The sequence below is a fragment of the Bufo gargarizans genome, chromosome 1, assembly GCF_014858855.1.
Source record: "Bufo gargarizans isolate SCDJY-AF-19 chromosome 1, ASM1485885v1, whole genome shotgun sequence".
Classification (NCBI taxonomy): domain Eukaryota; kingdom Metazoa; phylum Chordata; class Amphibia; order Anura; family Bufonidae; genus Bufo; species Bufo gargarizans.
In genome coordinates this window covers 522,422,696-522,438,735 of record NC_058080.1, presented here as the reverse complement: position 1 = coordinate 522,438,735, position 16,040 = coordinate 522,422,696, and the positions used below count along the sequence as shown (strand labels likewise).

The 16,040-nt window shown below is 43.7% G+C and overlaps 1 long non-coding RNA gene across 2 annotated transcripts in view; it reads left to right on the top strand.

Annotated features, from left to right (window-relative positions):
- The first annotated feature begins 5,172 nt into the window (after positions 1–5,172).
- Positions 5,173–16,040, top strand: part of LOC122933878 — a 44,631-nt gene continuing 33,763 nt past the window's right edge. For both annotated transcript variants that reach the window (XR_006388564.1, XR_006388563.1), the window contains exons 1-2: positions 5,173–5,251; positions 12,142–12,793. This is a non-coding gene — a long non-coding RNA (uncharacterized LOC122933878). The remainder of the gene's footprint in view (positions 5,252–12,141; positions 12,794–16,040) is intronic.

Genomic DNA, 16,040 nt, shown 5'->3' with positions numbered 1-16,040 from the left:
TTACGTGTTCTATGCCAGAACAAACTGTCTGCGGAGCTTTATTGTTCTGAATTTCGGAGATGGGCAGCTGATTCAGGCTGGAATGATGCTGCACTCCGAAGTCAGTTCTGTCATGGTCTCTCAGAGGATTTGAAAGATGCCTTTGCTTTCCATGAGAGACCAACATCCTTAGAGTCTGCCATGTCATTGGCGGTACGCCTTGACAGGCGTCTAAGGGAAAGAAACAAGACCTCTCTGTCCAGTCATTGTCAGTCTAGGGGCAATGGTGCGGACTCATTCAGTATGCAGGGGTCTCATCCTGTCTCGCTCCCCTCTGAGGAGGAGCCCATGCAGCTAGGCCGACTTGCCCCTGATAAAAGAGGATTTAGTCCTCAGAATATGGTGTGTTTTTGTTGTGGGGGCATAGGTCATTTGGCAAATGTTTGTCCGTCTAGGAGATTCCTGAACTGTACTAAGAGCGATAATAAGAGAAAAACCTCAAGAGGTGGATCATCAAGTTCTGCTTCATCTGCTACTTTGGGCAAAGTTGATGTGGGAATTGATGCTTTTCCTCTGACCTGCAGTTCCCGTTTTCTCCTGTCTGCCAGGGTGGCGCTAGAGAGCAAGGTCATTCCTTGTGAGATTTTTGTCGATAGTGGAGCGGCCGTCAATCTTATTGACACTCAATTTGTAGCCTTGCATGGTTTTCAGGTTTGTACATTAGAAAAGGATATACCTGTTTTTGCTATTGACTCTGCCCCACTCTCGCAGAGATCTCTGAAAGGCATTGTTCACAATATCCGGCTAGCTGTAGGTGACACTCATGTGGAGGAGATATCTTGTTTTGTCCTTAACGGATTGCCTTCTCCTCTAGTTTTGGGGCTACCCTGGCTCACTAGACATAACCCCACTATTGATTGGCAAGGAAGGCAAATAAATGAGTGGAGTGACTTTTGTAGAGAGAATTGTCTCACAGCCACTCTTGCAGAGGTGTCTACTAAAACTCTGCCATCATTTCTCTCTGATTTCTCGGATGTGTTTTCCGAGAGCGGTGTTCAGGAGCTACCTCCTCACCGGGAGTTTGACTGTCCCATTAACCTCATTCCCGGCGCCAAGCTGCCAAAGGCACGCCTCTACAATCTCTCACAACCGGAGAGACTCGCAATGCGAACCTATATCTCTGAGAGTCTCGAGAAGGGGCATATTCGTCCCTCAAAGTCGCCTGTTGCCGCGGGTTTTTTTTTTGTTAAAAAAAAAGATGGCTCTCTGAGACCTTGCTTAGATTTTAGGGAGCTGAACCGTATCACGATTCGCGATCCCTATCCCCTTCCTCTGATCCCGGACCTCTTCAACCAAATTGTTGGGGCCAAGGTGTTTTCCAAATTGGATCTGAGAGGCGCGTACAACCTGGTCAGGGTCAGAGAGGGGGATGAATGGAAAACGGCCTTTAATACCCCTAACGGGCATTTCGAGAATCTCGTTATGCCTTTCGGCCTGATGAATGCTCCGGCCGTCTTTCAGCATTTTGTTAATAGTATTTTCTATCATTTAATGGGGAAATTTGTATTGGTGTATCTTGATGATATTTTGATTTTTTCCCCTGATGTTCAGACTCATCAGGATCATCTTTTTCAGGTCCTGCAGATACTGCGGGAAAATAAACTGTATGCCAAGCTGGAGAAATGTCTTTTTATGGTATCAGAGATTCAATTTCTGGGTTTTCTCCTCTCTGCTTCTGGTTTTCGCATGGATCCGGAGAAGGTCCGTGCTGTGCTGGAGTGGGAGCTTCCTGAAAATCAGAAGGCATTGATGCGCTTTCTGGGTTTTGCTAACTACTACAGAAAGTTCATTTTGAATTATTCCTCTATTGTCAAACCCCTTACTGACATGACAAAAAAGGGGACGGATTTTTCCTCTTGGTCGGAGGAGGCGCTTGCAGCCTTTTCTAAGATTAAAGAGAGTTTTGCGTCTGCTCCCATCTTGGTGCATCCCGATGTTTCCTTACCTTTTATTGTTGAGGTGGATGCTTCCGAGGTGGGTGTGGGTGCAGTTTTGTCCCAGGGCCCCTCTCCTGCCAAATGGCGACCATGTGCCTTTTTCTCTAGAAAACTCTCCCCGGCAGAGAGAAACTATGATGTGGGAGATAGGGAGTTGTTGGCCATCAAGTTGGCTTTCGAGGAATGGCGCCATTGGTTGGAGGGGGCCAGGCACCCTATCACCGTTTTTACCGACCATAAGAATCTGGCGTACCTGGAGTCGGCCAGGCGTATGAATCCGAGACAGGCCAGATGGTCTCTGTTCTTCTCCAGATTTAATTTTGTTGTTACTTTCCGCCCTGGGATCAAGAATGTGAAGGCTGATGCTCTCTCTCGCTGTTTTCCGGGAGGAGGAAACTCCGAAGACCCGGGTCCCATTTTGGCGGAGGGGGTAGTTGTTTCTGCTCTATATTCCGATTTGGAGGCCGAGGTCCAGGCTGCCCAGTCTGAGGCACCTGCCCGTTGTCCCTCCGGGAAGTTGTTCGTGCCTCCTGAGCTACGTCACAAACTCTTTAAGGAACATCATGATACAGTTCTTGCTGGTCACCCCGGGAGTAGAGCCACGGTAGATCTCATTGCTCGGAGATTTTGGTGGCCGGCTCTTCGTAAGTCTGTGGAGGGTTTTGTGGCGGCTTGTGAGACGTGCGCTCGCGCTAAGGTCCCTCGTTCACGACCGTCAGGTTCCCTTCTCCCGTTACCCATACCTTCCCGTCCTTGGACACACCTGTCCATGGACTTTATCACAGATCTTCCTCGTTCCTCGGGGAAGTCGGTGATCCTGGTGGTCGTGGACCGTTTTAGCAAGATGGCTCATTTCATTCCTTTCCCTGGTTTACCCAATGCTAAAACGTTGGCGCAAGCTTTTGTCGATCATATTGTTAAATTGCACGGCATTCCCTCTGAGATTGTTTCTGATAGAGGCACGCAGTTTGTGTCCAGGTTCTGGAAGGCTTTCTGTTCTCGCCTGGGGGTTCGGCTGTCCTTCTCTTCTGCTTTTCACCCGCAGTCGAATGGTCAGACTGAGCGCCTCAATCAGAATCTGGAGACATATTTGCGCTGTTTTGTGGCAGAGAACCAGGAGGATTGGTGTTCATTTCTCCCTCTTGCTGAGTTTGCTTTGAACAACCGTCGTCAGGAATCTTCTGATAAGTCACCATTTTTTGGTGCATATGGGTTCCATCCGCAGTTTGGGACATTCTCGGGAGGGGCTCTTTCTGGTTTACCTGAGGAGGAGAGATTTTCCTCGTCTTTGTCTACCATTTGGCAAAAGATTCAGAGTAATCTCAGAAAGATGAGTGAGAAGTATAAGCGTGTGGCTGATAAGAGACGTGTGCCTGGTCCGGACCTGAATGTGGGTGATCTGGTGTGGTTGTCTACAAGAAATATTAAACTGAAGGTTCCCTCCTGGAAATTGGGTCCCAAGTTTATTGGGCCTTATAAAATTTTGTCAGTCATCAATCCTGTTGCCTTCCGCCTTGATCTTCCACGGGTTTGGAAGATACATAATGTTTTTCACAGATCTCTCTTAAAACCATATGTCCAGCCCACGGTACCCTCCTCTTTGCCTCCTCCTCCGATTTTGGTTGATGGCAATCTGGAGTTTGAGGTTTCCAGAATTGTGGACTCTCGCATTGTCCGCGGTTCTCTTCAGTACCTCGTTCATTGGAAGGGTTATGGTCCTGAGGAGAGGATGTGGGTTCCGATGTCGGACATTAAAGCCACTCGCCTTATCAGGGCATTTCATAGGGCTCATCCTGGGAAGGTGGGTCCTGGGTGTCCGGAGTCCACCCGTAGAAGGGGGGGTACTGTCACTACCAGAGCTTTGAGACGTTCTCAAAGCTCTGTGTCTCCACCCCTGTGATGATGTCACTTAGGGTTGGAGGTTTTCTCACTGTTCTGTTTCTCCGCCCCTGTGATTAGGTCTTACTCCCAGCTGTCTCTCCTGCGTTTGATTTCTCTGCCTTTAAATCACCCCTCCTCCTATTGCAGGGCGTGGATTATATTTCTCTTTTCAGTTGTAGCTCTGCCTTGAGTATCTTCACACCTTTAGCTACTAGTTCTCTGGACCTGTGTTCTGCTGCTGCAAGCACTCCGGATATTGCCAGCGGTCCTTGGATCCGTCTTCTCTGCGGCTGCAGCTCCATCAGCTAAGTGTGCAGACTTTGTTATGTACCTGGTGATTTCCTGACTGGATCCGAGGTGGCCCCGGTTCCCTCCATATTCTGTGCAGGGCATCGGTGGCCGTGCCCCTTCCACTATTGTAGGGGTTACAGGGCTCATCAGTCTAAGGTACGCGGGCATGCCTCGCTCCACCATTTGGATCCGGGCATGTGCTTTAGCAGCATAGGGAGAGTGTTGAGGGTCTGACAGGATGCATCATTCTGGGGCCACTCTGGGTTACAACTCTATGAAGTGGGCACTCAAGGGGAAATCACTTTGTGTGGGCCCACTTAAGATGACATAATACTGTGTGGCAGGCACGTGGAGGGCATCACTTTATATGGGGCCCATTTAAAGGGGCCTAGTTCTGTGTGGGGGCACTTAAAGGGTATTCTAGTGTGAGCAGTGCTGCTCCTAAGATACTACTTAGATTCTTAGGAGCATAATACTGCATGGGGGACACTAAGGGGGCATCATACTGTGAGGGGAGGCAATATGGGGCATCATATTCTTTGGGGGCACTAAAGGAGCATCATGCTGCCTGAGGGGCACTAAGGGGCATCATTACTGTCTATGGGGGGCATTCTTATGTTATTGGGATCTTAATGGGATTGGGTTGGATTAGAGGCAGAGCACTGTCCTTCCATACATTTATTTTTGCGGCTCAGACCTTCACCCTGCTGCAGACACAGGTCTATGGACCTTTACAAAAAGTATGTGAGTACCCCTGCCGTATGTATATATGAGATTTCTGAAAATGCTAATATTTTACATAATTTTTGCATAACTTGTTCATTTAAATGTTAAGATTTTTTTAAATCCATTTTGGATAACACATAAATATCTAGTTGTGTAATTTGTTTTTGGAGCATTGTGAATTTGGCTGCTTTTTCACATTCCATCTCTTGCCAAAATTTCACAGTACGTAGGCAAGCCCTGAACATGAGCAATAACTTGCACATCCAGCAAACAGCTGCTGGAGATAACCACTCTTTGTGGAGATTAGCAGTGTTGACATGGTCTTTTCCAATCCTGAATCAGTCTTGAACTGTCTATGAATTAACACAAACATCGAGGTAGGTTAACCCTTTTTCTTTGGGTAAATGTGGTATATTCATTCCGCTTATATGGTTGTACAAAAACTGGTTTATATTTTCCAAATATATGTGTTTTCCTTGTCCACAGATTGTGAGTGCTTATTCACTTCAAAGGACCTGAGCTTTAAAACAAACTCAATTCATGGACAGGTGTGCTACAGTTTTTCAAATAAATCAGCCATCTTCTTCTAATTTGCTGTTACTCCTTTCATAATCATTATTTTTTATTGGATACTGTCAGACTGTGTGGGGACGCAGTCCCAACTGGTACTACCCAGTTAGCAATTATTTAATGACTTCTGAAAGTAATAATACAGGAAAGGTACAACACAGAGTTATAAGAATATATGTTCCGTATTACAAGGGGGAATGCAAGTACAAGTGTTTGCTCCAACGCATGCAAGGCATGTTAGGGGAGGTGACAAGCCCTCTTTTACAATATAGGAGCAGTTTACAAATATATTACATACAACAGCCTGTGTTCTAGAAATCTATACTCAGAAAGCCTGATGGGATGCAATTACATTGTCATGTGCGGTAAGTTTGATAGTCCCAACGGTCCTTGTAGCTTATTACCAGAATCCAATCCTTATAAATTACCGTACTACCATAGCACATGGTTGATTTTATCGTACTATACAATATTTAAAATTCAGCAACTAGAAAGAATGCAAAGGACAAATGTGATAGTGTATCAAGCATTGATATCCTCCTCAAGAAAATCAATGCTTCTCCTCTTAAAACAGATTGGGTAGATCACATGAAGGTCAAAACTGATCTGGTCTGGTTCTGTTCCCCTTTTAATGGAAGAGAATGGAATTTTTGAATAAAATGTGAAGATTATACAGATATAATAAATTCTAGGTAACAATAATGGTTTCTTAAAAATTATCAATTTAATAACCGTATTCATTCACAGTGGGTGTACAACCACTGTGTCAGTCTTTGGGCTACTCCTAAGGCTGTTATCCTGGCAGTTCCATGATTTTCACTCTTTACAGGGATTGCACATGAACATTGCCGCCAGGGGAATCACCAGACCCTATCTCCTGGAGAAACAGGTGCAGAGCACAAACTGTAGTCAGGGACAGGCTGAGGTCAGGGCAGGCAGAGTACGAGCAATCCGATAAACAGTCCAAGGTCAAGGCAGGCAGCTCAGGTTAAGTACAGAGATCAGGCAGATGTCCAATCAGGTACAGAAGGGTCAATTCCAAGACACAGTCAGAAGTCAGTATACAGTACATATAACAGCACACCTTAGCAGGACACTAGCCAGGCTCACTGGGAAGGAGAGAAGAGCGAGAGGAAGGTCTGTCACAAAAATATTTACTGTTAACCAGGCAATCCATTGTTTCATTCTGGAGGAATAGTACTTTTAATCCATATGCACACGAGGAAGGGGCTGGCAAATTAAGCAGGAGCAGCAAGGTACACAAAATGTCTTGAGTCCGGCCTTGATGCACTAAACTGCTCATTTGCATTTGCATTAAAAGAACTTATTCTCCAGAGTGAAGCAGCAGATAGCTAAGTGAAAGATATCATTACGTTCAGCTGAGCTAGCCCTACAAGGTATTGTGCCTGATTCAGAGGCATACCAAGGATGTATGGAGCCCAAAGAAGCATAATTATGAGAAACATATGATTTTTTTGTTTTTCCTAATGCCCCGGGATAATGCACACAGTGATGTCACAATGGTGGAATAACATACACAGTAAAGTTACAGCACAGACATAATGTTCACAATGATGTCACAGTACAGTAATAAGGCTCACAGTGATATTACTAGTGTGATAATATAGGCATGGTAATGTACAGAAATGAGTCAGTGATGCCACAACACAGAAATAATGCAAAAAGTAATGAACTCTTTATTGGTCATATACATCACAAAGTGCACATATGTCTGAGTGGAGATGGCCCTCTTAGTTATTGATGCCCCATAGCTGCTGCTATGCCTGCTACCCTGGAAGTTACGCCCATGGCCTGGTTTAACAGTGAACTTCCTGGTGCCAGATTCCATTTAAGGACCTTAGATTTGTGTTAAGTTGTACTACTTTAACACTACATATTATATTAAACAGTTGCAGGCAGGAGATTTTGTAATTACAGTGCCATTCATTACACAGCCTACACAATAAGCATAAAAAATATAGTCGGGGAAACAGATTTCCATGCTAGAAACGCTAACCTAACACATGTGGTGGGAGAAGCCTTTGGTTTTTGTGCTGTGTTTTCTGGGATTATTCTCAAGTGTTGCTTTCTGAAACTTTTTTTTGACACTTAATATCATGTGCAACTAGATGACTTGCCTGTAAAACAATGCATTTACCACCTCCCACAGAAAAAAGAAGTTATCTAATGAAAAATATGGAATATGAAAATATTTGTTTTAATAAAATAACGTTTAAGAGGTTGCCCACTCCACCAGTTGCTTCTGCTGACAATAACTGATCACCAGTGTTTCCAGTAGGCTGGATCTCTGGCTCACACAACTTAGTATAAATCAGCAGTACAGATGAATATAAGAAACTCTGTATTACTGTATATCTTAGAAAATAATGTCTTTTTCTATCAGTTCTTTTAATACCCCTTCATAAACTAATAATCTCCAAGATGGAGAAAACGACTGTCAATTTACAAATTGCATGCTGCCCATAGAAATCTATAGAGAAGGGGGTTGTGAGCTGAGAGCCCTTCTCGAGACAGTTTAGGAAGAGTGGGGAGAGCTGATATGTGGAAAAAGAGACATTTTCTCTGATATTTTACAAAGTCTTTTATATTTACCTGTAATATTAATTCATGTTAGATAAGTGTGTAAAGTTAGTGACCATTTAATGTCATGATCTTGCCTAACCATGATCTGGCGGTATCTGTCTCTGTACCCTGCTGAGTCCATGTAGTGCTGGGAGCTGGAAGTGCGCCAGTCATATGGTTGTTCCTGGATGGTTGTCATACCAACCAGTCTAGCCCTGGCTGGTCAGCCTATCAGAGAGCCCGGACCCTGACCATTCAGGGTTCTGGCTCATTGTCCAATCAGAGGGTTCGGTGGGGGATTTTTCTCAGGCACTGACTCTGGGTCATTGTTTTGTGATTTTGCATTTATCATGGCTCCTGTACTTAGTGCTCATACTCTATACCTCCTTAGATATCCTCTATATTCCAACTTGGGTTGGCTCCTGATTAACCTCTTGTTTACTAATTTGGCTTCTATTTTTTTGACTCTTGCTAGCTGACTGTTTTCCTTTTGATCATCCGGGTAGGTTGGCTACCTGTGAGTTTGCATCCATTTTCTGTCGCCATACTCCACAGATGTAACCTTGGTCCCTAAAAGCCAAGTACCTCCAGCCTCACAGCAGCCTCTGATGAACACCTAGGGGTATAGAAAGATGTGTAGCGTTTTTTTTTAGTTTGCTTTCAGTGGTTCTGGATGATGACCTTTAGCAGTTTAGTATTGTCTTTCTGGTAAACCCTCTGACGAGATGCTTCATAAGCTATAACTAAAAGGAATTGTCTAAGGGAACATCATATTCTTTGCCTTTAATCATTTGTAAGATTTGTCTAATTTGTTGCCTAATTTGTATATTTAAAATATTTTCCTGTAATTGTAACCATACACTCTGGTGCAGAAATATAGAAAAAAACTAATATACAACCTATTGTATGGCAACTGACCTGACTTTCTGGCCTGCACATCCCTGGCTGTATTTCTTAAACCATATGTGACATGGTGAGCAGCAGTATTAATTTTTCATGTGCTTTCTGCCCCTTTCAGTTCCAAGAATCATTAAGACCTAGAGAGTAGCCGCAAAAGTAACTGTATTCATAACGGAACTGCAGGGCATAGACTCTGGGTCATCCATCAACCACATCTGTTATAACTGTAGACAGCAACAATAGACAGACATTATACTGCTTAAGCTTCAGGGCATAGCAGCCACAATTTATTTTCTAATACACCATTGTGGTAACTTGAACTGTCCAAAGACAGAAGGCAAATGGGCAGCATACAATCAACTGCAACTTCCTTCTATACTATGTTTTAGATATATAGTATCTACACAGAGAGAGAACTGGAGTTTCCATTCAAGTTTTTCTTTCTCATTAAAACATGGCTATTAAAAATGCCTCCAATTATGAACTATTCTCCGAGTTGCCTTTTTCTGCTAATTTTATATTAATAAGTATCTTAACTGTAACAGATGCTGGATCGCCACTAATCACAACTATTCATGTGCCTATAGGGGTTGCCACCAAGCTTTACAACTACCCTATGAGGTCTGATCCCCTATGTTCCATGTCTCTTACTCTTGTTGTGGTGACAGTGGCACTAGTTATGGCAATATACAGTATTCATGAGCCAGGACTCTAGATTAATAAAATGACCCACAAAGAGGCAACTTAAATGGTAAGCTGTATGTTAACAAAGTATAAAAAATAATTATCATCGGTAATCCTAGTATGCTATATCTGTAAGTGGTTAAGCTATAGGGTTCATAGGTATATTTCAGACCCTTGTACATGATAGAGCCCAAGTGCCCCTCTACCTCATAAGATGACACCAGTGTTACAAATGGCACATGGTAAGTGGGATACCCTGTAACATATTTTGCATTGGGGTCCAGTAGTTACTCCATCTGTATGGCTTCTCCAGTTCGCCATAAAAAAGGCTATTAGACATGTAAAATTTAAGAAAAAGAACTGGATCGCACATCCTCAATACTCTGCTTTTATCTAATAACTGCTTCTCAGCATAATAAACATCGCTTCTCAGCACAATTGATCGTGTACCTACCCCTATTCTGCATGCTGTACATGAGGCATTAGTATGCAATTTGATCAAAAAGCATAGGCCCACTCACTGCGACAAGGTTACCTCTTTGAATGGGACCCTATTCTAAATTTGGTGCAGCGCTGCACGGCGACCACCGACGCGGCAGCACCGCACCAGCAGGCAGAGAGACCCAGCAGTCAAACAGTACCCTCAATGTCTTGCAAAGCCACCCTGGCACTGGGCCTCACCAATCCACCCCCACAGCACCAAAGCAATAATGGCCGCCGTGCAGCACTGCATACCCTTCCTGGTATCAGCACTCCTCCCCATTCGGCCCAGGTGCTTATAATTAGCAGGAGTCTGCATAAGGGTATACATTCCTACCTCTCAGTTGGAGTCCCTATGAGTATGTAATAAGGTGAGTTCCACACCTGTTCACATGATGCAGTACTGTACGGCAGCTATTGTTGCTTCAGTGCTGTGCTGGTGGGGCCCAGTGCCAGGGTGGCTTTGCCAGACAGTGGGTGTGCTATTTGACTGCTGGGTCCCTCTGCCTGCTGGTGCGGTGCTGTGGCGTCGGTGGTTGCCGTGCAGCGCTTGCGCCAAATTTAGAATAGGGTCCCATTCAAAGAGGCAACCTTGTCATGGTGAGCAGGCCTATACTTTTGATCAAATTGTATACTAATGCCTGATGTTAGCATGCAGCATAGGGGTAGAGTCACGGGGCGCCAAAGGCGCACTCGGTCTCCCATCAGCCGCAGACCTGCTGCTTAGCTTCGGGAGCAAGGATCTGTGTTTGGCCTCGTTCCCAGGGTGGCTTTGCTAGCTGGGAGGCTCCCTGCTCCTAGGTCTGCCTTGAGCGCCGAGCTGATCACTGAGCTCGTCTTGTCTGTCTGTCGGTCATGTGATGCTGACCATGTCACATGACCCTCAGACCCCACTATAAATACAGGCACCCTGCTGGCCACTAGTTGCCTATTAATTCTAGGTTCCTGGCTATTACTCACCTGATCCTGTTCCCTGACGATCCTTTGCCTGCTCCTCCTGTACTGCGCATCCCTCCTGGTATTGTGACCTCAGCTCCCTTCTGACTACTCTTTGCGGACTCCTCTGGTACTTCTCTACTCTCCTGGTATTTGACCCCGGCTTCTCCTGACCATTCTTTGCTTAACCCTTTGTACTGTGTAGCTCTCTTGGTTCTGACCCGGTCCGTTCACATTCCGTTATTTGTCTTGTCAGTCTTCCCAGCACGTATCCTAAGTTAGGGACTGTCGTCTAGTTGTCCCCTGTCATTAGGACTTGCGAGGCAAGCAGGCAGGGCCAGGGGTGAGGGTGGAGCGCAGTGGTCACTATCCTTCCCCCTGTGTGTAGTGTACGTGACCGTCACAGGTAGGTATACGATAAATTGCGCTGAGAAGCGATGTAAATTATGCTGAGAAGCAGTTATTAGATAAAAGCATAGTATTGAGGATGTGTGATCCAGTTCTTTTTCTTATATTTTACAAAAAAGGCTATTAGTCCTAGAAAAAGTAGAGGCTCTTCCAATGTTTTTTTTGAGTGGCATTGAATAGTCAAGATCACTATATTTGGACATTGTCTCCTGCACCAATTTAACATGATAATGTTTTAAGAGCATTAACATCAGTAGGAATCCGTTACTGCATTGTCAGCGGGGTGTAGGAAAATAACAGTTATTGTTACTATTTCTCAAGCGCTGCCTCTAGCCCTGACAGTATATGATTTATCTTTTGCACCGGAGGAAGGAGATTTATAAGAATATTGACCTGTTCACATATAAATTAATGGAGCATAACTTTTGGGTATTTATTTTTAGCTATACCACAGAAGCTGCCCTTTAAGATGATTCTAAAAAGACAGACATTTTATTATCTAAATAGCAGTCCTTAATTGAGCTATCATTAAAATATCACCATGACATATTGTCTTGTAGATTCTTTTTATCTACTTCAATTTTCTGTTACTTTGTATTCGCTAAGTTTATAACCTCTGCATAGACTCTTTGATCACAAATTAGTTGCAATATGCAGCAGTTATTCAGGCATTCGTGTTAAGACCTCTTTTACCTTTACATTGCAGAAGTCAGCTGGATTTGAAAGTCAAGTCCCGTAGAAGGACAAGTGTTTTCATGGTTGAGCATTAGCACACCCACCATAACAGAATAAACATCATAAGCAGCTGGGGCCTTTTGTGATGTCATCGTTCCCGGATGTTGAGGGGCCCTATTGTGACATGTGCAAATTTTCAAAGGGGATGCCATACTGATTTTCTAGAAGCTGCCACTTTGATTTGTGCTTGGACAGGCTTATCAATCCAATTTATTAGCATTGTGGTGAATGCAGTGGATGACAACAGCAGAAGCCAGCAAGGAAGCATCCTATTCTCCATACAAAATTGGTTGCAGTTTCACTGGAGCACCAGGCTGGATCCTGCTTTCGGAAACCTGAACCAGGTAGAGCAGGTGCAGTGGTCCTTGGAAAGTGTGATACAAGCACATCACAGGCAATGTACAGACAAGCTCGATCTCCATCTCCCTGGCCGGAAAATGTATAGCACATATGGTGTCCCATGGAAGGCTGGGCGGCCTAAACAGTAAACTGATGTGATGCAACAAGAAACAGCAAACTGAAATGTTTTACCACCATCAGAGGTCACTATAGCTCCCTCATGAAGCAATAAAGGGGTGTACTAGTTCACTCATCAAGTCCAGAGGGCATCCCATCAGAAACAGGTGAGGTGGCTTGTCTATTCTGCACTTGCCAAAATATGTTGCTACAGTATTCTAATCTACACAAAAGTGCCATTTCAGGCCAGGCCCCTGCCCCTGTGGATGTGTACCTTCTGCCAACACACACACAAATGTGCCCTAACATGTGGATGTGCATGGTTGCACTCTCTAGACCGACAAGTAAATCTGTCTTGTCTGCCTCCAGTGAGCTAAACAGCTGAGGCTCTTTGTAATATCATTGTCCATGATGCTGAAGGGCCCCATTATGACACGCACAGTGTACCGTATAGGCAAATTTTTTCATTGGGGTGCCATACTGATTTTCTAAAGCCGGACATTCTGATTTGCACTTGGACAAAATTGTCAATCTAATGAATTAGCACTGTGCTTAATGGGTTGGACTGCAACAGTGGCTCCAGCATTGAGGAACCCTAGTCTACATTAATGACTGGTGGCATCTGCACCAAAGTACTGGGATGGATTCTGCTTTTAGAAACCTGAACCAGGTAGGGTAGGTGCAGTGGTCCAGGGAAAGTGCAGGACCAGCACAGGAAGTGTATCAAACAGATAAGCTCATTTTCCATCTCATTGACTTACAGGTGAAACTCAAAAAATTAGAATATCTTGCAAAAGTCAATTTTTTTCAATAATGCAAATTAAAAGGAATTGCATTAAAGCAGCTTAAAATTAGAATTTTGTGAAAAGGTTCAATGTTCTAGGCTCAAAGTGTCACACTCTAGTCAGCTAATTAATCCATACCCCCTGAACAAAGGGTACCTCAAAATTGTGACTTTGGGGTTTCATAAGCTGTAAGCCATAGTTTTCCAACAAATAAAGGCTTGAAATATCTCACTTTGCATGTAATGAGTCTATCTCATATACAGTCCTGATCAAAAGTTTAAGACCACTTGAAAAATTGCAAAAAATAATATTTTACATTGTTGGATCTTAACAAGGTTCCAAGTAGAGCTTCAACATGCAACAAGAAGAAATGAGAGTGAGACAAAACATTTTTTGAACATTCAATTAATTGAAAATAACGATTAAACTGAAACAGGCTGTTTTTCAGCTGATCCAAATTTTAGGACCACATGCCTTTAATAGGCCAAATCTGTGCAAAGATGTGGATTCATTGTCATTTTCCTTCAGGTAGTCACACGTTGTGATGGCAAAGGCAAAAAATCTCTCCCTTTTTGAACGTGGTCGGGTTGTTGAACTGCATAAGCAGGGTCTCTCACAGCGCGCCATCGCTGCTGAGGTGGGACAAAGTAAGACAGTCATTTGGAATTTCTTAAATGATCCTGAGGCTTATAGAACAAAAAAGTCAAGTGGAAGACCCAAAAAAATGTCATCAGCACTGAGCCAGAGGATCCAATTGGCTGTCCGTCAAGACACTGGACGATCCTCGACCCAAATTAAGGCCCTTACTGGTGCTGACTGCAGCCCCATAACCATCAGACAGCATCTGAGAAAAACATCTTCAAAGACCTCGTCTCCTTGAACGCCACAGAACTTTTAAACAATTTTTGAAGTGATAAACAATAATTGTAGTGCTACTAATTACTGAGTTCATGTTTGGAATTTGAATTTCTGTTTTGGGGGGGTTTAGTTTTTTTTGGGAGGTGTGGTCCTAAACTTTTGATCAGCTGAAAAACAGCCTGTTTCAGTTTATTCGTTGTTTTCATTAAATTGAATGCTCAAAAAATGTTTTGTCTCACTCCCATTTCTTCTTGTTGCACGTTAAAGCTCTACTTGGAACCTTGTTAAGATCCAGCCATGCTAAATATGATTTTTGCCATTTTTCAAGTGGTCTTAAACTTTTGATCAGGACTGTATTAGTTTCACCTTTTACTTTGCATTACTGAAATAAATGAACTTTGCACGATATTCAAATTTTTCGAGTTTCACCTGTAAAAATCCAAAGAATATATGGTATCCCATAGAAGGGTGGCCAGCACAAACTCAATACTGATGTGAGCCTGAAACACATGAGCCAAGAAGCAACAAACATAAATGGTTCTCTAATGGCAGTGGCCCCTCAAGCTCTCTTCTTGATGCAATTGGGCTGCACCAATCCACTATTAAAGTCCAGAGGGCAATGCCTTCATAAATAGGTGAGGTGACTTGTCTGCTCTGCACTTGCCAAAATACACTGACTGACTGCAGCAGTATTCCAATCTGCACAAAAGTACCTTTTTGGTATATGTCCCTCCCCCTCCGGACAAGTAACCCCAGCTGACATACACACACACAAATGTGCCCTCACCTACTTTTTAGCATGGTTGCACACCTCAGCAATGTATAAAGCAATCATGGCTGCCACCAGGAGGTAGGCAACCAAGGCTTTTTGGGATTGCCAGCATCCCTGGATGCTGAGGGCCCCATTTTGACAAGCACAGTGTTCCATCTATGCCAGGTTTTCATGGGGGATGCCATACTGAGTTTCTAAAGACTGCCACTTTCATTTGCATTTGGAAAGACCTGTCAATCCAATAAATTAGTGTTGTGGTCAATAGTTTGAACTGCAATAGCGGCAACCAGCAAGGAGTCATCTTTGTTTTAATTTACAATTGCTTGCAGCTGCAGTGGAGCACTGGTCTGGAAACCTGGATCTGGTAGGATGATTGCTGAGGTCCTGCAGTATCACGTTGTCAGCACAGCATATGCCCTCTGGACTAAAAATCTAAAGAATGTATGGCATTTAGTGTTGGTCGAGCACCAAAGTGCTTGTGTGCTCGAGTAGAACACTTCCCAATGCTCGGGTGCTCTACACAGCACCCGAGCACAATAGAAGTCAATGGGAGAACCCAAGCATTAAACCAGGCACCCCCTTCTCTGAAAACGAGATGGTGTCGGGACTCTAGTTCGGCTTAGGAGTCCCTGCTCTGACTCCATATGTAGCTATGTTCATATATGGTGTCAGTGCTTGGGTACACCCAGGGTATGTAAATCTAATTTAGCCTCTATTTCTGAAAAGTTTCTGATGGGATTCAAACTCACAACCTTCTACATTACAGCCACTAATCTTAACCACTACACTATAGGGCTGCATTGCCAGTTACTTTATAATAATAATAATAATAATAATAATAATTAATTACTTCTGCTATATAGGAATACTTACTAGTAGTAAGTATTCCTATACAGCAGAAGTCTCATATATATAAAAAAAAAATTGTAACTGGCCATGTAGCTCTATACTGTAGTGGTTAACATTGTGGGCTGTAATGTAGAAGGTTGTGAGTTTAAA